The 23304-nt window shown below is 46.0% G+C and overlaps 1 protein-coding gene across 50 annotated transcripts in view; it reads left to right on the forward strand.

The window, feature by feature from the left end:
- The window catches only part of TRERF1 (transcriptional regulating factor 1), a 227489-nt gene that overhangs the window by 137695 nt on the left and 66490 nt on the right, over positions 1-23304 (forward strand). For all 50 annotated transcript variants that reach the window (XM_028847569.2, XM_077999933.1, XM_077999928.1 and 47 more), the window contains one exon: positions 16916-17027. The gene's annotated coding sequence lies outside the window, so the exon portion shown is untranslated. The remainder of the gene's footprint in view (positions 1-16915; positions 17028-23304) is intronic.

The following is a 23304-nucleotide window of genomic DNA, read 5'->3' on the forward strand; positions in this document are numbered from 1 at the left end:
CAAAAGCGACACAGGTTACTTGGCCCACATTTCATTGGAGAGAACTAGTCAGGGAGTTCCACCTTGCTGCAGGAGGAGCTCGGAAATGTAGTCTCTGGCTGGCCACACTTCAGAGTACATCTAAGTGAGGACTCTTAGCCAAAGAAGGGAGAGCATCAATTTTGGAGGATGGTTGGCCTCCCAATACAGGAATCAACCAATGTTGTCTTAAAGGACGAGGTACTACATATTTTGGGCTTGCAGCCATGGTATCTATTGTAACTACTAAACTCTGCTCATTGCAGCTAAAAGCAGCTGTAGATAAATAATACTGAAATGAATGGGCATGGCTGTGTTCTAATAAAGCTTTATTTACATAAACAGGCAGCTGATTGGCCTGCAGGCTGTAGTTGTCCAGCCCCTGAGTATCCATTCTGGAGCCTTTCAGTTGTCTCCATTACCTCTGCTTCTTGGGACCTAACCCGCATTTCCTTTATTCCAGTGCCTAACTGGAGCCTAGAGCTTCCTCTCAACTGAATAAAGGTTTTGTCTTGGCTGTTTCACTGAAAACAGTGGAATATGACCCTGTACCAAGTGAAGTGACCCTTTCCCAAGACTGCAGAAAAGAAAGAAATTTTGTCTGTGTCAGTCCAGTGTTAGCTGTCCTCACAGCCACCCAACATGGTAGGGGTAGAGTGCCTGGCACTCAGTAGTAAGTGCTCAGAAATTTCCCGTATTCAGTGTTGAACATTGGCTTAAAACTACCTGCATTCGGTGAAATAAGACCTTGGAGAATATGGACCTCTATTTCTTGTAGCATTAGAGTGGATTATTATTCAATGGTTAACACTAGTATTTACAAAGAACTTTTTTTGTTTGTTTGTTTGTTTTTGGAGACAGAGTCTCGTCCTGTCACTCAGGCTAGAGTGTAGTGGTGCGATCTCGGCTCACTGCAGCTTCCAAGCGATTCTCCTGCCTCAGCCTCCCGAGTAGCTGGGATTACAGGCGCCTGCCACCACGCCCAGCTAATTTTTGTATTTTTAGTAGAGACAGGGTTTCACCATGCTGGCCAGGCTGGTCTTGAAACTCCTGACCTCAGGTGATCCGCCTGCCTCGGCCTCCTGACGTTCTGGGATTACAGGCGTAAGCCACTGCACCTAGCCTAGAACTTTTAGTAACATGACAAAATGCTTATTTTATAAGCAGGATTCAAAATTATGTATACAATATAATCTCAACTATATCTTAAAAAGTTCAGCAAAAAAAAATTCTCAACAAGTGATGGAGTTTTTCTTCTTTTTATTTTGTATCTGTTTTCTAAAATTTTTACAGTGAACATGTTTTATATGTGGAGAAGAATGTTATTTTAAAAATTATTGAGGTCTGGGAGCTAACGCTTGTAATCCCAGCACTTCAGGAGGTCAAGGCAGGAGGCTTGCTTGAGCCCAGGAGTTCAAGAGCAGCCTGGGCAACAAAATGAGACCCTGTCTCTATGAATTTTTTTTTAATTAGCCAGGGATGATGGTGCGCACCTCTAGTCCCAGCTTCTTGGGAGGTTGAGGTGGGAGGATTGCTTGAGCCTGGGAGGTTGAGGCTGCAGCAAGCCATGGTCATGCCACTGCACTCCAGCCTGGGCAACAGAGCAAGACTCTGCCTCAAAACAAACAAAAACTACTGAGGAGGAAATTAGTGCTGAGTGAGGGTATAATTATCCAACAGGTTCTTCCTTCCTGCTTCACAGACAAAACTAATTCACTGAGACCACAGTATTGCAGTAGACAAAGAGTTTAAGGCAGAGCCAGCCAAGCAGAAAGACTGGAGTTATTACTCAAATTGGTCTCCCAGAGAACTCAGAGGCTAGGGTGTTCTATGGATAATTTTGTGGACAGGGGAATGGGTGCTGCTGATTGGTGAGGGTTGAAATCATAGGGCTGTGGAAAATGGTACTTGTGCGCTGAGTCAGCCTCTACATTAGGGGGCCACAGGACAGGTTGTCATGAGTCCCAGGTCCTGGTAGAGTCAGTTGGTTGCCAGAATGCAAAAGTCTGAAAAGCATCTCAAAAGACCCATCTTAGGTTCTACAGTAGTGATGTTATCTATAGGAGCAATTGGGGAAGTCACAAATCTTGTGACCTCTGGCCACATGACTGCTGAGTAGCAAAGGATTATAAAAAGGCAAGTTGGGCGGGGGGGGGGGGGGGGGGGGGGGGGGGGGTAGCTGGTTATCCTTTAGCTACACCTACATGTTAGCAGAATTCAGGCCCCTCCCATAATCCTAATCTTGTGGCCTTTGATTACTATTACAAAGGCCATTTTGGTCCCTGAGCAAGGAGGGGGTTCATTTCAGGGAGGGACTATTATCATCCTTGCTTCAAAGTTAGAACGATAAACTAAATTCCTCCCATGGTTAGCTTGGTCTACACCCAGGAATGAGGGAGGACAGCTGGCTTGAGGGGAAAGAGGCAAGATGGAGAGAGCCATGCTAGACTCCTCTCACTGTCATAATCTTTGCAAAGGTGTTTTCAAGAGTATTAATGAAGGTGTCTGCCTGCTTGTGCACACGTAAGCATGCACCTGAAAATGCCATCCAAAATTTTGTTAGAACAAAGTCACTATGAGGCAACCCCCTTTATCTATCCTCCCCAAGTTAGAAAAGCTTCTTTGGATAGTGACCAGGAAGGGTTCTGAACTGCTTCTGCACTGAGGCATTCTTCTCATTTCTTAGTAATGAGACCCTCACCTAGATTTTCTTTCTACTGAGGCAGGCCGGCCTCTCTGGATGAATCATCAAGATTAGCAATGCGGGGAGGAGGCGGTGTATGCTTGGGGTTAACTGCATGCCAGAGTCATTGGTCATCACAGCCACTTCCCCAGACCCATGGACTTTCTTGACTTTGGGGGAGAAATGAAATAGCTTGTGACTTGAAATGCCATTTGTGTAGACCCATTAGCGAGGCAGCCTGACGTCCAGGTGCCCCCACCCCCAGTGGAGCAGAGAACAACTCATTCTGCAGGAGGAACCAAATCTGAGATCATCCCAAAACAGCCTCTTATTTTCTAGGCCTCCCTTGGGTCCTCACGTGTATCTTCCAGGTACCGTGAGGATAGGTGTGGGTGTCCTCTCCCCTGAAAGGAGAACACCCCCACCCAAGTCCTTCCTGTTCAGCCTCTGCCTGTGTTTCTGCTGATGATGTCCTTCTTGAGCCTTGAGCTGTCTGCACACTGGTCCCAGCCTGTGCCTTCCACACTGCTCAGACCTGCAGCGTTCTCCAGCCCTCAGCTACTTTGCTATGACGTCGAGGGGTGGCGGGGGGGGGGGGGGTGGTGTTCCTCTCCCCAACCCTGACCCAGGGGTCCCACCTGGTCTCTTGAAGGACATCAGCTGCTGGGAGACAGCCCAATGGCCCCCCTTCATTTGACCTCCTTTGTCTCTACTCCAGGAGCTCCCTCTTAGCTCCAAGTTAGGTTAGGGTGACCTCGTCCCAGCCTCTTTGCCTCTACCCCTGCTTCTGTGTTCTGAGCGCCGATCCTAGAGCCCTTCTCTTTCATCCCAACGTGGGTACTCTAGACCTGGATGTGCCACGTGTAAGGATCACACTCCAGCAGGCACGAGGCATTAGAAAGTCCTTGGTGTGTGCTTCTGTGAGCACCCAGACTTCTTAGTGTGACTTGTGAGGCCCTGCATCAGGGTTTGTCAACCTTAGTGCTATTGATATGTGGAACTAGAGAATTCTGTCTTGAAAGGGACTGTCCTGCACATTGTAAGATGTTTAGCAGCATCCCTGCCCACCAGGTGCCAATAGCACTTCCCTAGTCGTGAAACAGAAACGTCTCTAGACACTGCCAAATGTCCTCTGGAAGGCAAAATCACTCCAGGTGGAGACCACTACCCTCCATAATGGAGACCCCCTCCTACCACGCTGCCTCATCCCACCAACTGCACACCTGCCACACGCATGCTCATCCCTACCAGGGTCACTGCACTCACTGTCCCCACTGCTCTGAACGTTCTCTCCTCACATCTTCATGCTCTGCTCATTTAGGTCTCAGCTCAACTGACACCTCCTTACCTTGGCCTTTCCTAAGCTCCCTATGCAGCCAACCCATTCACTCCATCAAGTGCATACTTCTGTTTTGTTTTAAAATCACGTTTAGAATCTCTGACCTTGTTCCTACCGCTTTCCTCCTGGTTTTCACTGTCCCAGCCACACCTTTCTAATTCCTCAGTCACATCCGGCATGTACCCACCAACAGGGTTCTTGCTGTTCCTCCTCCTAGAATGCTCTTTCCCCAGATCTCATTGTTCTTGTTCCTTCAGGCCTTTGCTCAGATATCACCTTCTCAGAGAGGGCTTCCCTGGCTATTTCGTATTTCATTGTTTCCCGTAGCATCTACAGCCATCTAATACACTATACACTTTAATTATAATGATTTTTATTTTCTGTTTCTCCCTATTAAAATGAAATCTCCATGAGGGCAGGGAGTTTTGTCTTCTTTGTTCACTGTTGCATGCCAGTCACGGAGAACAATGCCTCGCGTTGAGGCACTCGGCCAGTATTTTTTTAGATGCATGAGCTTAATTTTGCAAGGCTTGCTGGGACCTCTGCCCTAGTTTAACTGTGCACATTTGAACGCATCGGGTGAGCTTGGCTTCTTGTTGTAAAACAAGGGATTTATGTTGATGAAGAGTTCTGTCAGGGTAGACTCATACTCTAAAGCATGTTTTCTTGTGAATAGAGATGTTTACAAAGCACAAAGCAGTGAATTTGCTAATAGTTCTTTTTATTGGCATCAGCTAGAGTTCTGAATTTAGCTGAAGCTTATACTTACCATGCCATGGTAGAGATTTTCATTTCCTAATATGTACATGCACTTGTCTAAAAGTAATTAGTCTTCAATTATGAGCCACAAGAGGTCAGGACCACCACTATGGCACCTCTCCAGAAGGGGCCCTGCCTGATAAGCGCAAAAAAAAACCTTTAGGGCCGCACCTCCGGCTGTTCCCTGTTTACCGGGATCTTGTTTATTTCTCATCTCTCCTGGATCCCGGCTTATTCCTTTGCTTTTTGTCTTACTAGGCCCTCATCCTTGTCTCAAAATCCCTGTCCTTACCTCCATGATCCATGAAGACCGTGGCTGTCAGAAGGCAGCATAGAAGTGAATCTGCAGCACCTCCCAGCTTGGAGCCCAGGAAGTCCTGAATATGACCAGGAGAGTTCCCAAGGCCCACATCTCCTAACATGTTGAAATCCAAGGTCTTTCAAGGAAGCCCCACCACATATGCCTTCAGGGACCTGGCCAACCCTGCCAGCCTCTCCCATAGATTCTCCCTCATATGGTCACAGTGCCAGAAATCCCAACCCCTGGGGCTCAGTGAAGGCCCTTGGGTCTTCAAGGGAATTCCCTGTTCTGGGGCCCACATCCCAGGAGAGGGCACAACTTGAGCATGTTTGCATCCTGGTAAGGGTTACTGGGAAGGCTCAGATTTACAGGCGACAGATGGAGAGGGGCTGGTGGGAGAGTTAGGATGTTGCAGAGAAGACCCCTTTTCCAACTTATGTAATCGCTCCAAGGAAAGAGAGAGAAACAGAGAGAGAGAGATGGAGCTTAGCAAGTGAGTTCCTGGCTGCTTGTCATATGAAGAAAACTGATGTGAACGACACTTTCCTCCTCTGCTTCCTGCCCTGCTTTTTTGTTCTTTGTATCGTGAATAATATGAATACAGGAGCCTCATACTTAGAGTTATTTTTACAAGGTCTCCTCTCTGGTTCAGATGACTCAGAGCCAGAGCCTTCTCTTGAAGACGTTCCTTGGGAAGCACCAGAGAGATGCCGAACCCCAGGCAATCTCAGGGTCACAAGTGGGTGTCCTGGAAGTGTGGTCTGGAAGGAAAGCCTTATTGATGGCAAGCCTTCTGCTGGTTCCCCTCTCTGCCCAGCCGGCCCTGCCTTTCTCTCACCATCTTTTCCTGCTTCAGCAGAAACAATCAGGCCCGCTTGCCAGTCTGGAGATGAGCAGAGGGCACTGCCCCAGGGTCGAGCCTGTAAGCTGTGGGTAGATGAGGGGAATCTGTAGGCCCCAAAAGACTGGGTGGCTCTAGTCTGAAGGCAAGAAAACTATTTGGGCAACCAGGCACTGAAGGAGAAGGAAGATTGGTAGAACCTATTTCGTGTCTGTCTCCCACACTGCCCTCTGTGTCCCACACTGCCCTTGTGTTCCTGGAGAGTGGGGACTGCCTCTGACCGTTCTTCCAAACATGACACCCAGCACTAAGACCCAGTGCATGTGTGTGGACTCGATGAATTAATGAAAGGGAAGCCCCTTTCCATGGGTAAAGCCAAATTACCCGGATGCGAGTACAACGCAAACCCGCGTGCCTGAGGAGGATGGAGCATCTGTATCTGCTCCCGAAGGTGCGGATGCCCAGACCTCGGCACACCCAGCACCAGCATTGTCTGCTTTGACCCATCATAACCACTCTGAGAGGCCACGGAGGTTGTTTCCATTTTACAGAGGGGAATGCCGAGGGTCAGAGAGATTGGGTGACGTGCCTGTTGTGCATTTTGTAAGCGGCACAAGGGGATTCTTCTGCCCCACTTCTACCGACTCCATGATCCAGTGCTGCCTTGAATCCTCAGAAACTCCAAAGTAGGGGCTTCCTGCTTCTGAGAAAGACTCCATAGCTCTCTTTTGGACACAGCTGCAGTGCCATCCTTCTGGGAGAGCCAGCCTGGAGCAAGACAGCTGGGACTCATCTATCTGCTGCCCAACAAACCTTGGAAGGAGTGTGATAGGAAAGTTCCATTCAGACCGCTGTTCTCTGTGGCTCTGGGGAAAAGGCATGATGGGGGAGATGCCCTTTTTCCTCCTGTTAATCTGCCCTCATCCCTGACTCCCTTTCCTGCTGTCTTCTATCCGACCACACAGTCCCCAGCTTAAAACCAAGGTGGATGGAAAAGGCTTCAAGTTGATCATGAAACTCAGAATGCATTTTCCTGTAGAAGTAGCTGGAATGCGATGCTTGGTCTGCCCATGATATATCTGAAATAGAAGAGTAATAGCATTGGCCCCGTAGAGAATTAGTATTAATGTTGATGATTTAATTAATGAATTAAAGAGAGCTGTTGAGCTCTCTCCACTCTTGTCCTCTTATAGTTTGTTCTCCACGTGAAAAGTGAATCAGACCCCCATCACTCCTCTGCTCATAGCCCTCCATGATCTCTTACGCCTACAGCCTGGCCTCCTCCCTCACTGACCGCACCTGCCGGCTCCCTTCACCAAGCTCATTCCACCAAAGAGTGGAAGGACACAGCTGCTGTGTCCTCTGCCTGGGACTCTCTTCCTTCCCTGATTCACCTGGTTCAGTCAGTTCATTCAGGCCTATGCCCAGATGTCACCTCTTCAGGTAACCATGGATAGGCCCCACCCATGCTCATCATTCCTCTGACCCTTACCCTGCTTTATTTCCCTTCATAACACTCATCATATCTGCCATGACATTGCACATGTGCCTGCTTACTTGTATATTATTATTCTCCTCCACTAGAATATCAGCTCCACAAGGGCAGGGACCTTTTATTTGTTTCCTGCTGTGTTTCGAACACTAAAAGAGTACCCAGCATATAGTAGGTGCTCAATAAATATTTATAAATAAATAGATGAATGGACAGCTGAATGAGTGATATATCTCTACGCCTAACCAACAGCAGATTGTGGTTTCTATGCAGAATTTATCACACATTTCAAACATCAATGCCATAAAGGAATTTTTTCCTTTCCTTGCCCTCGGGATTGGAAGTGCAGGGACTTCATTTTAGTAATGAGTTATAGATTTTTCTGGAAACCAGAACTTCTTATTCTGCATTTTTGGCAAAAATAGACACCTGCTTTCTTGGTGAGTAGCTTCTCAGAGTTCTGAAGGCTTCTTGGGGTTTGGCAAATGGCTGGGGGTAGGTACTCTTTGGTCTCCTTAGCCTCCTGCTACCAGTTCTGCTGAGACTGGCAGTGTTCTCTTGATTACTCTAGAGCAGGGTTTCTCCTACTAACATTTTAGACCAGATCGTTCTTTATTGGGGACTGTCCTGTGCCTTCCAGGATGTTTAACAGCATCCCTGGCCTCTATGCATTAGATATTAGTAGAACTCCCCCAACTGTGACAACCAACAATGTCTCTGGACATTGCCAAGTATCCCTTGAGGAGTAAAATCACTCCCTGTTGAGAACTACTGCTCTGCCGTGTTCAGAAAGCCCCACCCACAACAAAGAATTATCCAACCCACAGAGTCACAAATGCCAAAGTTTAGCTATGCTGCTCTGAGGGCTCTGTCTGATAGGACTCTCTGCATTGAGGGAAATCTTCTATTTGGTGCTGTCTAATATGGTAGCCACTAGCCACATATGGCTGTTGAGCATCTTAAAATGTATAGGCCGGGGCGTGGTGGCTCATGCCTGTACTCCTAGCACTTTGGGAGGCTGAGGCAGGAGGATCACCTGAGCCCAGAAGTTAGAGGCTGCAGTGAGCTGTGAGCAAGCCACTGCACTCTAGCCTGGGTGACAGAGTGAGGCCCTGTTTCTTAAAAAAGAAAAAAAAAAAAAAGTAGTTAGTGCAACTGAAAAGCTGAGTTAAGTTTAATTTTAGGCTGGGTGCGGTGACTTATGCTTGTAATCCCAGCACTTTGGGAGGCAAGGCAGGCAGATTGCTTGAGCCTAGGAGTTGGAGACTAGCCTGGGCAACATGGCAAAAACCTGTCTCTGCTAAAGGAGACCCCTGGTGGCACATGCTTGTAGTCCCAGGTACTTGGAAGGTTGAGGTGGGAGGATCACTTGAGCCCAGGAAGTTGAGGCTGCAGTGAGCCCTGATCGTGCCACTGTACTCCAGCCTGGGTGACAGAGTGAGACCCTGTCTCAATAAATAAAACAGAATAATAAAATAAAGTAAATTTTTAAGTTTATTTTATTTTAATTAATATTCATTTAAATATCCACTTACAGCTAGTAGTAGCTGCCATATTGGACAGCACAGCTATAGAAAGGCCAGTGCTGCTCACACTTCAATGTACATATGAATTATCCGGTGATAGCAAAGTCCAATTCAGCAAACTTGAGGTGAGGACTGAGAGTCTATAAATTCCCAGGGATGCTAAGGCTTCAGGTCTAAAGACCACACCTTGGAGTAAGATGGTCTAAGTCTGGGACATAAAGAGCATTTTGTACGTATAACACAGAGATGATATTCCTGCTGCCTAAAAGAGCTTGTTGAAGAACACAGTGGCATAGAGTAAGGAGAGAGAAAAAATATGGTCTGTGGAGTCAGACAGATACTGATTTGAATCCATTGTTAGCTCTGTGCCCTTAGCCTCGCTGAGCCTCCATCTTCTTAGCTACAAATAAAAGAGATCATTTCTCCCTTGCAGTGTGATTCTGAGATAGTGCATTTAAAAGCACCAAACCCAGTGCCTAGCAGATACTTGGCACTCAGTAGGTAAATAGTATCAGTCATTATGGATTCATCCAAAGAAAAGGCATTGTTTACACAAATCGGCCCTGCATTGTAGGCTGTGTTTGGGGACCACCCATCTCAGAGTCACCCAGGATGTTCTTTTAAAAAATAGGTCCCTGGGCCCAGCCCAGACCTAATGAGTTAAAGTCTCTAATGGTAGGGCTCAGGAAGCTTTTTTTAAAAAAAAGAAAAAATATGTATGAGGCAAAATTCACCTAACACAAAATTAACCATCGGTCATTTTTTTTTCATGTAAAAAATTTTTAGCTTTTATTTTATGTTCGGGGATACATGTGAAGGTTTGTTACAGAGGTAAACTTATGTCACGGGAGTTTGTTATACAGATTATTTCGTCACCCAGGAATTAAGCCCGGTACCCAATTGTAATTTTTCTGCTCCTCTCCCTCCTCCCGCCCTGCCCACTCAAGTAGATCCAGTGTCTGTTGTGTTTCCTTCTTTGTGTTCATAAGTTCTCATCATTTAGCTCCCACTTATAAGTAAGAACATGGGATGTTTGGTCTTCTATTACTGCGTTAGTTTGCTGAGGACAGTGGTCTCCAGCTCCACCCATGTTCCCGCAAAAGACATGATCTTGTTTTTCTTTATGGTGGCACGGCCATTTTAAAGTATACAAGTCATTGGCATTTCCTGCATTCACAATGTTGGGCAACCTCACCTCTGTCTAGTTCCAAGGCATTTTTGTCATCCCAGAAGGAAACCCTGTACCCACTCACCATTCTCCCCTCCCCAGCCCCTTGCAACCACTAACCTGCTTTCTGTTTCCATGCATCGGCTTATTCTGGATGTTCCAGATAAAAGGAACCATATAGTATGTGACCTTTTGTGTTTGACGTCTTTCACTTAACACCCTGTTTTTGAGGTTCATCCATGTCATTGCATGTATTAGTGTTTAATTCCTTTTTATTGGTGAATAATATTCCATTGTATGAATATAATGGATGAGTTTGGAATATAATGGATAAACACGTTTGTTTATCCACTCATCAGTTGATGGACATTTGGGTTCTTTCCACCTTTTTGGCTCTGTGAATAATGTTTCTGGGAACATTTGTGTGCAAGTTTCTGTTGGAGTACCCGTTTTCAGTGATGTGGGTTATATACCTAGAAGCAGAATTCCTGGGTCATATGGTAATTCCATGTTTAAATGTGTTGAGAAACCGCCTGAACTGCCCTCCACAGTGGCTACACCATTTTCCATCCCTACTGGCAATGCATAGGGTGCCAGTGTCTCCACTTGCAGGTCAACACTTGTGATTTGGTTTTTTTGGTTATGGCCAACCTGGTGGGTGTGAAGGGAATCTTCGTTCTTCACAAGTTCCCAGGATGGTTCGTGTGGACCCAAATGTTGGAGAACCACGGCTTTGATGAGAGCTCCTCTTTCGGCGAGTTCAGTCAGAGTCTCCTGCTCCCATGTCCTGGGACTCCCTGCAGCAGTGCCTTTGTTGGGCTGGGGCAGCTCATCAGGGAATTGGAATTGTTACTTTGTGTGCTGTTGTAATAGCGATTGGATCTTTTATATACACACACACACACACACACACACACACACACACCCACACACACACACACCCCTTACCCTCTCCCCTTTAGTAAGCACAACTGCGTAGAGAAGAACAGTTTGCCATTGACTTGTCCTGGGAAAGCCGGATCAGCACAGATGACCCACCCCCTGGTGTCCCCTGGGTGAGTTTCTGCAAACACCTCTACCTATCCACCTGAGGCTGGCCTGGAGGGCCCGTTCCAACATGAAATGGCCTTGAACTCTCCTGTTTTAATAAAGTTTAATGTGGAATTTTATATTCTACTGTGTAATATAGCTGGGCCTGTTTTAACTAAAAATTAAAGGATTTTACTCCAAATATTTAAGTGTGTTTCAGAAACACATCAAGTTAATCCTGTGGCCCTTAGGATGAAGGTGATAAACCCGGGTAAGGGGACAGAGGAGTGTCGGGGAGGAGGCCGTGTGGGGGAGCACTTAATGAAAGGAATAGTATTCCTCTTTAACAATGAGGGTTTTGTTTTCTTCTTCTGGAATTTCCTCAAAATCAATCTCTAGGTGGAACACATTTAAGTGATACATTGTATACGCAAGCAAAGGGAGCAAGGTCCTACCGTTAGTATAACTGCCTGCACCGCTTCAAAATTGTTCTAGGACATAAGCCAAGGTCTTCTTCTTCAAGTCGTCGGTCTCAGCCTTGGCCACATATCACAGCCACCTGGCAAGCTTTACACGCTCTTGTTTAACAAGGTGTTCAACAAGAGCCCACGTGGAACCCAGGCATCCCAGGTTTCTAAAGCTCCAGGTGATTCTGATGTGCAATCAGGATTGGCCGCTGTGCCAGGCCATTAGACACAACCCATGCCCTGATAGAGCTAATGGTCTGACTGGGGAGACCAACTCATTAATCACATAATTGAGTAATTACAACTCTGATAAATGCTGTTGCCCCATTAAATTTCAAAGGGTTGGAGACACCTTCCCGAAGCTACAGCCTGACAGACGATTAGATGCTAATGAGGGGAGAGCTGCATCCCAGGCAGAGGGACTGGCACATGCAAAGGCCCGGGGGTAGAAAAGAGCTTGGTGTGTCTGAGGACTTGAAAGACACGCTGGTTGGAGCTGTGAGCAAGGAGGGTGGGCAGCCTGAGGTTGGGGAGCAGATGGTAGCCTGTCAGCCATGTTGGCCTGTGGTGAGTCCACCTTATATGCTGTCAGTGTTTGAGCTGCTCTGATATTGGTGTGAAAGGCCCAAGCTTCTGTGCTCTGGAATGAGCAGATACACGAGGGCCTGATTAAGTGATCATGGTCTGGGCAGGATCACCTTCCTCCAGTGTGTGAAAATTATTTACTCAGCCTCCATGGAGAGAGAGGAAGGGCATCAAAAGAAGGGAGAGATTGGCCAGGCGTGGTGGCTCACACCTGTAATCCCAGCACTTTGGGAGGCTGAGGCAAGTGGATCATTTGAGGTCAGGAGTTCGAGACCAGCCTGGCCAATATGGCAAAACCTCCTCTCTCTCTCTCCTCTTAGCCGGGCATGGTGGCGCACGCCTGTAATCCCAGCTACTCAAGAGGCTAGGGCAGGAGAATCTTGAACCTGGGAGACAGAGGTTGCAGTGAACCGAGATCGTGCCACTGCACTGCAGCCTGGGCGACAGAGTGAGTGAGACTCTGTCAAAAAAAGGAGAGATGTTTGGAGAGAGAATGGGAGTTTTCCTCATATCTGAAACGTTTCTGGGCCTCACTTGAAAATTACATCTCCTATAGCATCTCCACATAGAACTCATTTGACAGAACGGTGGGTCCCTAGGTGACTGGAGCCTGGGATCTCATTGCAGTGATTCCTCTCTGCGCTGTTTCTCAGATGCTCTGTGGAGCCTGTCTCACGTTTAATTCCTCTTCCTCCCCATTTTCCTCCATCCCCCTCCCCCTGCTCCTTTTTCTTCTTTTTAAAATCTGCGCCAATTTCTAATGAATTGTGGGTGGCATGGAGGGAATTCTTCACACTTCATTTGGTCCTGCTTCATAGTTTATATCCTGTGTCCCTCCCTTCCCCTGGCTGAAAACCCCGTCCCCGGTCTGGTAGACATAAGCTGTTCTTTTCTTTTCAACAGCCTTGTGGCTGCAGAGAACCCCTCTTTGATTTGGGCTTTTAGATACTCATTTAAAGTGTTTGTTTCTGCATATTAATTTCTTCCTTCCCTAAGACTCCTCATCTTCACTCTCCCTTAACTCCAACAGCAGTGTGGCGTGTGACGTGGCATTTGTCACCCCCATTGCACAGAAGGGAAACTGAGATTCTGATAGCAGTGTGGGGCTGTGGGAAGATTCTGGCCTTGCTGGGTGGCATGATGAATGTGACAGGTCCTTGGAAAGTCACAGAACCCTCCAGGGCTGCCTCTTTACTGGTCATATGGGAAGGAGATAAGATTTCTACCCCTGTAAGGAGGTAGGGTGATGGGGTAAAGAGGATGGGATTTGGCCCTTAAATGGCATGATCTCGGCTCACTGCAGCCTCCACCTCCCAGGTTCAAGTGGTCCTGCCACCTTAGCCTCCCAAGTAGCTGGGACTACAAACATAAGCCACCACACCTGGCTAATGTTTGTATTTTTTTATAGAGACAGGGTTTCGCCATGTTGCCCAGGTTTTGTCTCGAACTCCTGGGCTCAAGCGATCCACCCGCCTTGGCCTTCCAAAATGCTGGGATTACAGGTGTGACCCACTGTACGCAGCCAAATCTGTACATCTTTAATGCCTGTCTTGAATGCCGCAGTGGTTGGAGCACAGTGTGAAGTTAAGAAACAGTGCAATCCTGATTAAGAGCCTTCTCTCCGAGTTAGAGTACACCATGCTCTGTCGTGTCACAGGACCTTTGCACAGGCTACTCTGGGGACCAGCAGCACCTTTGCTCTCTGTCTTTCCCCTGCTTTCCTCTCTACTTTGCTTCAGTAATTTATTCTTAGGGTTCATATTAAAGACTAATTCCTTAAGAAAGCACTTCTGCCCCATGTCCATGCTAGTCCACCTTCTGGCATATGCTATTATGCATTAGCTATGCTTCTTTAGGAGACCACTATTATAGTTATATCTAATTTGTTAATGTTGGTTTCCTTCTTCCACTTGATTGTAAGCTCCATGAAAGTAGGGAACACATTGGTCTCACTCAGCTCTCGTATGCCAAGTGCCTTGCATTTGCCTAGTACATGCTAGGCACCAGCCAACATTGGATGGGTGAATGGATAGTTGGACGAATGGATTGAGCTAGTTAATTTCATTTCCTTTCCCTTAACTCCAGTCAATAATCTCTTCTTAGGGAATTGTAATTATCTGTTTATATGTCTCTCTTGAGCCTCTTTGAAGAAGAACCTATCTTTAGAAGCTCTGAGTCTAGCTCCATGCCTGACATATAGTAGATGGCTAATAAAAGTTGACCATATGGTTGTCTAAGACAAACTCTTGCCCATAAGACAAGCAGTTCCAAGAGCTCATGCTGTTGCAGAGAGGACCCTAGAGAGTTATTTTCACACATAGAGGATAAGGATGGTGAATTTATTCATAGAAACAGAATGAAGTGCATTCCTGCTTCCCACCCGTGCCATGCTTAGCTCCTCGGTAAGGTCTGCTATTCAGGTTGCCAGTTACTGTACTGACTTATTTGTACATAAACAGTTATTCCCCATAACCTTCCCTTCGCCAACATTCAGAGATAATGATATACAATCTTTGTAACATTACAGATGTTGCTTCAAAAACACTCTGTTGCTATAGGAATGTTTGTGATGTGCTTATCGCTAGAATTTCATAAGCAACAAACTCCAAAATTGCAGATGATTTAACATTTGAAGCAGGGAGTGAGAGTGTATGTGTGTTTGCATTTAAAAAAAAAAAAAGGCTTTGAAAAAGGAAGTTTTCTTCTGCAGAGTTATCTTCTTCTAAAGCTTAAAATAAAAACTACTTAAAAGCAGTGAATTTAGAAGAATGAGCACTTTCTCTTAAACATTCAAATGGGTGAAAATGACTTGTAATGCCTCCCTCAAGTATTAAGGAAATAGGCAGTTAAAGGTTTTTTTTTGGAGCTGGCTGTCACAGACAAAGGATTTCTCATTTAAAAAAAAAAATCATTTTATAGCATTAAATAGTAGGAATGCATACCAGCAGCCCTTTTGACATTTTGAAAATGATTTATTTTCTGAAATGTCCCAGTCCATTTTAATAGATGACTCTTTGTTCTTCTCATTCAGGGAGGGAGCTTCGGGTGGGGTTGCCATAGTTAGGGTTGGGAAGTTCAGGGTGGAGGCAGACAGGGCTCCAGGAACAGCTTTCCGTGAGCCTCACACTTTGTTACCTGAACACAGCAGGTGGGTGCCACCACCTATCTCCAGACAGCATGGAGCCACACTTTCCCAAAGCTCCTGCTGTGGTTCTCCTTCCCAAAGAGAGACTCTCTGAACTAACTTTTTATAGTCCAGAGAGTGAATTTGAAATCATTTCTCTTTCTAGCCTCCCTCTCTGAACCAAGATATCAGCTAGACATCTTAGGGAAGGTGTGCAACGTGGAGGTCTCTACCATCGCAATGCTACTACTCAGCTGTGGCTCAGGAGTGGTGCTCTCTGCAAACTCTTTTTTTTTTTTTTTTTTTTTTTTTTTGAGGCGGAGTCTCGCTCTGTCACCCAGGCTGGAGTGCAGTGGCCGGATCTCAGCTCACTGCAAGCTCCGCCTCCTGGGTTCACTCCATTCTCCGGCCTCAGCCTCCCAAGTAGCTGGGACTACAGGCGCCCGCCACCTCGCCCGGCTAGTTTTTTGTATTTAATAGAGACGGGGTTTCACCGTCTTTGCCAGGATGGTCTCGATCTCCTGACCTCGTGATCCGCCCGTCTCGGCCTCCCAAAGTGCTGGGATTACAGGCTTGAGCCACCGCGCCCGGCCCTCCTCTGCAAACTCTTTAGCAGTCCGTGAGATAAGTTCACAAACTGAGAGTTGGTGCTTAGTAACTTTCATGCCGATTTGACGGAATAATCTGTTGAATCAGAGAACTTAAAAGTGAGCTTGCACTTTGTATTGGTATCTTTTCATTTCCTTTTTCTAGCAGTTCATTTTTACTGTATTTTATTAAAGTAGTCAGTGTGGAAATTTTTTTAAAAACTGGTCCTTCGGTTGGGCGCGGTGGCTCACACCTGTAGTCTCAGCACTTTGGAAGGCCGAGGTGGGCAGATCGTGAGGTCAGGAGTTCAAGACCAGCCTGGCCAATATGGTGAAGCCCCGTCTCTACTAAAAATACAAAAATTAGCCAGGTATGGTGGTGGGCACCTGTAATCCCAGCTACTTGGGAGGCTGAGGCATGAGAATTGCTTGAACCTGGGAGGCAGAGGTTGCAGTGAGCCGAGATCGCGCCATTGCACTCCAGCCTGGGCGACAGAGTGAGACTCTGTCTCAGGGGAAAAAAAAAAAAGAAAAACTGTTTCTTCATGACAAATAACTTGAGAAGCTCTATGCCAAGGCACCTGTAAGCTGCTGTCGCTCCCCCATAAGGAAAGTCAGCTGTTGAATGGATTTGGGGAATCGCAGCACTTAGCAAATGATGTTATAATGAGACTCAGGTCTCTCTCTGTCTCTCTCTCTCTCTCTCTCTCTCTCTCTCTTTCTCTCTCTGTCTCTCTTTCTGACTGTTTCCTAAGTGCAGAGACTCCATGCAGTTCATCTCCATGGCCTCATTCCTCAGTGCCCCGCCTGGCACATTGCAGACTTTTGGAAATGTTTGTTGAATGCATGCCTGTCTGCTTTCTTGTTACCTAAGAGTGGGTGAGGACAGCCTCAGGAATTTCCCTGGGATTTCTGGTAGTGTCTTCTGTAGGATGGTGATGGAGAGCTAGGAGCAAATGATGAGGAAATGACCTTTCCTTCTTCCTTTCCCCATAGGACCAGGCCTCCTCTTCCCGCCTGTCCAGCAGCATGAAAGCAGCATGACTGGCCGACCGCAGGAGAAGCCCCCAGAACCAGGCCCCCAACTCAGCCATCTGTGGAGGTCAAGGTAAGCTCACTTTCCTTCTTCTGGAAGGCTAAGGAATTTTCATTTTAGTACATTCTGTATGCGTTTGTAATCCCTTGCTGTGTGCTAGAAGAATGAGGTTTCCTGGGATGAGGGTAGACTTAGAAAGTGTGTGTCAGCCTTACAGGTTAAAGCGTGCTCATTTTGGTTAAAGGAGAGCCCAATATGGAGCAGAAAGGACTGAGCTGAGTGTCTAGAATACAGCTCTTCTTATTCTTCCACCACTTCCTGAATCTGGGACCTTGGACAGGGTCTTTCAGGATGGGGTATCCAGGGAATTTTGAATGAAAAAATCTCTGAGACAGGATAGAATGAGAAAGACTACTCAGTCCACGACCTGAGAGTCCCAGTACCTGCCACACGGACTTCCGTCCCACTCAGAGTTGTAAGGGGCCTTAGACAATCAGTCAGGCCAGTTTCCAGCCAGTGTTGGACAGTTGTTAGAAAGTTCTGTCTGCTGGCCTCTGCTCTGCCATTAGGAACCACAAAGACTTGGCTTTCAAAGACTCTTCCACATGCCTCTCTCATTCTGTTTGAAGATTTGAAGATTTGGCTGTCATGACTCCATCTTTCCTTTTTTGGTATAAATTCTCCCTAGGGACTGGTGCCAGTCACCTTGTCCTCTCATCCCCTCCATCCTGGAAAGGGCTTTAGTTATCTCCAGTGTCTGCCTTGCTGGTTGCTCATGCAACCTGCACCATCTTCAGTAGAGAATCATTCATTCACCATTCATTCTTCAGTGGCTATTTACAGCCTCCTTTGTGACAGGCACTGTGCTAGACTCTGGAGATATCTCAGTGAAGAAGAAAGACAGGGTCTCTGTCTTTAAAGACAAAATAGGTTTAGATTCTTAGAGAGAGTTTGAAATATGCATCGAACTACTTCCGTGTGCTCCTTGTTTACATTTTTATCTCTGCAACTTTTTTCTTAGATGTCCCATAAGTGCTTGAAAAAAATCTTCAAATATTGGATATAGTTTTCTATATACCATCATTGAAAAATAAGTTAGTTTCTTGTGCAGCTCAAATCATCTATAGTATATCCTTTTCTGATTTTGTCTGATTATCTATCAATTATTGAGAGAGGTTTTTAGTTAAAGCCTCCCACTGGATTTGTCAGTTGCTCCTTGGCAATGCTGAAATTTTTGCTTTATATGTTTTGAGGCAATGCTGTTTGGTGCATAGATGTTTAGAACTGGTGTATTTTATTGATGAATTGGGATTTATTTCTACCATCTTTATATACATTTAATTTTTTCTGCTCTTTCTTTTAGGTTGAGGTATTTTCCCCCCTCATTCCATTTTCCATCTTCTTATTTGGAATTTACACACTCTATGTCTGTTATTTCTGGGGTTACCCAGCTAACTACCTGGATAGATGATTGATTGATTGATTGATAGATAGATAGACAGACAGACAGACAGATAGATAGTTTTAGAGACAGGGTCTTGCTCTGTTGCCCAGGCTAGCTTCAAACTCCTGGGCTTAAGTGATACTCTCACCTCAGGCTCCCAAGTAGCTACCTTAACTTTTTTTGTTTGTTTACTTGTTTGTTTTGTTTTGTTTTTGAGACAGAATCTCTCTCTCTCCCAGTCTGAGGTGCAGTGGCACAGTCTCGGCTTACTGCAATCTGCATCTCCTGGGCTCAAGCAATTCTCCTGCCTCAGCCTCCCAAGTAGCTGGAACTACAGGCGTTCACTATCATGCCTGGCTAGTTTTTGTATTTTTAGTAGAGATGGGATTTCACCATGTTGGCCAGGCTGGTCTCAAATTCCTGACCTCACGTGATCCGCCCATCTCGGCCTCTCAAAGTGCTGGAATTACAGGCATGAGACGCTGTGCCCGACCAATTTTTGTATTTTAAGTAGAAATGGGGTTTTACCCTGTTGGCCAGGCTGGTATCAAACTCGTGACCTCCAGTGATCCACCCACTTCAGCCTTCCAAAGTGCTGGCATTACAGGCGTGAGTCACCGCCCTCAAACCTATTTTACACTTTTCATCTCTTCGTCTCTCTGTGCTGAACTCTGAATAATTTATTCAAATCTATCTTCTGGCTGGGGGAATGGGTCATGCCTGTAATCCCAGCACTTTGGGAGGCTGAGGCAGGTGGATCACCTGAAATCAGAAGTTCAAGACCAGCCTGGCCAACATGGTGAAACCCCATCTCTACTAAAATTACAAAAATTAGCCTGGTGTGGTGGCGTGCACCTGTAATCCCAGCTACTCTGGAGGCTGAGGCACAAGAATCACTTGAACCCTGGAGGTGGAGGTTGCTGTGAGCTGAGATCACACCACTGCACTCCAGCCTGGGCGACAGAGCCAGATTTTGTCTCAAAAAACAAAAAAAAACTATCTTCTATTTAACTAATATATTATGTGTGTTAAAGGCTGTTTAACCCATTCATTGGATTTTTTTCTTTTTGCTTTCTTTATTTGTCATTTCTAGAAGTTCTGTTTGGTGATTTTTGTGGTCTCTCATTTCTTGCTCATATTTGAAGATGTTTATTTCTTTAAAATATTAAATTTGGTATTTAGAAATTTTATAATTTTGTGTCTTGTAATTCCCAAATCTGAAGTCTTTGTAGGTCTGGTTCTGCCACTTGCTGTTTCTGCTGGCTGGTGTTCGTAATGCCTTATTTCCTGTGAATTGCTCATTTTTTCTTGGCACTTTATCTTTGGGAATTATCTGAGGTGTGGGTTGAGTTGTCTTTGCCAGAGAGGATTTGCGTTAACTTCTGCTAGTTGTCTGGTGGGCACTACCAATAAAAATCACTTTAAATTAATTTTCTAGTTAAGGCTTTTCTGGCTACCCAAGTAATATACTTCAGGCTACAAACCTATGTGAAGTCCAGCTATGGTTACACATTTTCAGGAGAGAGTTTTTCCCCCCATTCCCTGCTCAGCCCAAGGTCCAGTTTTCTTGCAGTCTCTTTCTGTGATGTGCATTTATTTCTCATTCACCAAGTCGAATGAATTTTGTGGAGTGGGGCCATTTGAAGTCCCAACTTTGTGGAGGGGTCTCCCTAGGCTGTTAACCCTGTGCTGCTGTCATTGGGAAACTTAGAATCTCCAGGTTTCAGCAGAAACCCTCAGGGCAAAAGCCAGCTTTGATGCTAGCTCACCTCCCAAGGTTCCTGCTTTGGGTTTGTTTTGGTCTTTTCGTTTGTACTATCTCAGCAATGTGTATTCAGTCTTCATATCTAAAATTGTATCCAGCATATTAGTTCTTTCCATTAGGAGGGGCAGGTAAGGTATCTGGTCTGCCATCTTGCCAAAACTATATCTTTTTCTTCTCCACAATAGTCCTGTTGGGCAGGAATTTCTATTTCTTCACAGAAGAGTGACCTGAAGCTCAGAGGGGGTATAGTCATAGGCCTAGCAGGTGAAAGGCTGGGAGAGAATATGTCCCACTCCTCTTCTCTCTCCCCACCTTCCCTCTCCCCAAGGTAACTGTTGACCATTGGCGAGGACAAACTTTAGTCTCACAAAGAATATGAGTTGCTACGAAAATGTTTTAACTAGCTGAACAGCTTTGTATACTTTGTTTATGAATCTATTGTTTATCTTCCTTGAGGGAGGAAATGGCTTCTGCATATTTTGTGGTTTGTCTGGCAGTCACCAACAGCTCTCCTGCTTCATTCCCATTCTTCAGAAAGTCTTCTGAACCTGAAGCCAGATCCCATGGGCTTCTCATCCAGACCCTGGCTTCCTTTCCTCCTTATGCTACTCTCTCCTTCTTCTCACCTTCTTCGCTTCCCTCTGCCTCTTCTTCCTTTTCCCCTCTCCCCATCCTTCCTGCGACTGGTTTTTCTTTTTCATGGTGGTGTGCCTTTCATTGGAGGGGAGTCTACAGAGCCAGTGGTTTGGCTTTTGGGCTTTGAGGGGCAGGGAGAAAGAGCTGAGTTTGAACCTAGCTCTGCCACTTAATTACTGAATCTCTCTAAGCTTCCGTTTCTTCATTGGTCACATGGGGACAGTGGATAGAGCTGTTCAAGGACTTAATGAAACGATGCCTGTAGAGCTTGTAACACAGAGCTTGGACATCATCAGCACTTGGTCAGTGGTGGTTCATATAACTATGACTGAGAACAGACCACTTCAAGGCCAGTGCTCTTGCTGGTGATGCTTTTAAATTGACAAAGCCGGTTTATAAAATAGGGTGAAAATGGAGGCAGAAATCTAATGTAAGTGTGGGAATCCCTGCCTCGCTATGATGTTCTTTGAACTGCAGTGTTTTTAAAAATAATCTGAGGGAAGATAGAACGCACTGGTCTGGCCAGTGTTTGTGGAAGATGTAAACCAGGGGTTCTGAAAATGGGGCCTAGACCTCTAGACTCCAGATCTTGGCCTTCCTGCTGAGCTGTGCCCTGTGTCCTGGTACCGCGGTGGGGCTGGGGCTGTGTGGATTCACTGTGGAGGTTCCCCTTGCAGGGCCCCCAGATCAAGGGATTGCGTTACTACTCTGAGGACGCATTTTCAGCAGTGGTGGGGCTGGGGGAGAAGGGTCGTCAATGTCCTTTAGCTCTATTCTTACACCTGGCATGAGACTTCACTTTTAACGCCCTCTTCTAATAAATGCCTTTACATTACACCTAGACATGTGTTGTTTCCTGATTTGATATCTATCAGGCAACAAGTCTTTTTTCAAAGCCTGCTATTTATAGTGACTCTGGGCTTTGTACAGTGGGCAAGTACTATAAAAGAATGCATAAAGTTGCTGTGAATCTAAAACTACTCTAAAATTAAAGTCCGTTAATCGCAAGAGGACTTTATAACCAAAAAAATGCATAAAGTCTAAAACATCTTCATAAGATCGTTAGGTACTCAGAGTGGATATCCAAGAGGGAAAAGCACGGTGCCCTTGAATGGTCAGCGAGGGCTTCCTGGATGAGGCTGGATGGTGATTTGAGCTGGTCTTATGGGGCAGCCAAGGTGAGCTGCTGGAGAAGGAGCCTCATGCATCCTGGGTGTAGAAGTGGTAGGAACTGGGGTTTAGAAAGCCCCACAGATGGCCTTGTGTTCCCTCTTGGAGCGCCATCTCCCATTATCAAAAGCGCTCAGAAGTCCTGCAGCTGACATTTGACAACAGGTTTCCCAAGTGTGTTTGACTACTCGTAGCTGATGAGCATGGAGGTCTTGAATGGGTTTCCACATGGCTTCTGTCTCTTTGACTAATGCTTCAGCTCATCTGGGCTACCACCTCACTTCTGTAAAACAGGGATTGGCAACTTTAAAAGTTTAGCCTCTTGGGAGCACCAAAACATTATTTGAAGTTCACCTCTTATCTCTTTCCAAGCATTGCTCAAATATTTAGAAGGGTGAAGGTTTCTAGGGGGACTAAGCAGGGACATTGTTAGAGTTAGGGAGGGGGCTTCTTTGTTATCCCAGTCTCCCAAGATGATTGGGCATTTCCAACCCAGCCGAGTGGCCAAGCCTGTTTGCCTGGAGTTAAATGCCCAGCCCTACCCCACCCCTTGTCCCCCGCAGCAAACCTCAAAGTCTGTTAACAGCCTCTGTCCTGATCATGATTCATCCTTCCTGCCCCTTCTGTATTCTGGTTACTCAGAGCTGTGAACCAAGATTGATTACTAACACCATCTAACTGACCTTGCCCATGGAGAGCTTACCTGGTAGATTAAACATTCTTCATCAGATGACACCTCAGGTTGAGTTCTGTTGTTGGCTAGCTCTGTACAGTGCAACAAGGGATTGTCCTAGATGCAGATGGAGACCCTTTTCAGGACCAGGAAGCCAGGGGACACATTATCTGAGGAGTTTGGGGTGCCAGAGTTATTGCGAGTATAGAGGCAGGAGGTGCCCCAGGCCAAGAGCTCTGTGCTTAAAGAGCCACATAAAAGTGGTGGAAATGTGCTCTACATCAAATCTTCACATGCTGCCCTGGAGATTGGCTATCAGCCCCTTCTCACTGTTGGGTGGAACCCTTCTAAAAATATTTCAGTATGTATTATGCCAGTCATATCCATTATTCTATTTTTTAAAATTACAACATTAAGACCGGGTGCCGTGGCTCACACCTGTAATCCCAGCACTTTGGGAGTCTGAAGCAGGCAGATCATGAGATCAGGAGTTTGAGACCAGCCTGGCCAATATGGCAAAACCATGTCTCTACTAAAATACAAAAAAAAAATTAACCGGCCGTGGTGGTACATACCTGTAATCCCAGCTACTCAGAAAGCTGAGGCAGGAGAATTGCTTGAACCCAGTAGGCAGAGGTCGCAGTGAGCTGAGATCGCACCA

Source organism: Macaca mulatta, chromosome 4 (assembly GCF_049350105.2).
Source record: "Macaca mulatta isolate MMU2019108-1 chromosome 4, T2T-MMU8v2.0, whole genome shotgun sequence".
NCBI classification, from domain to species: Eukaryota; Metazoa; Chordata; class Mammalia; order Primates; family Cercopithecidae; genus Macaca; species Macaca mulatta.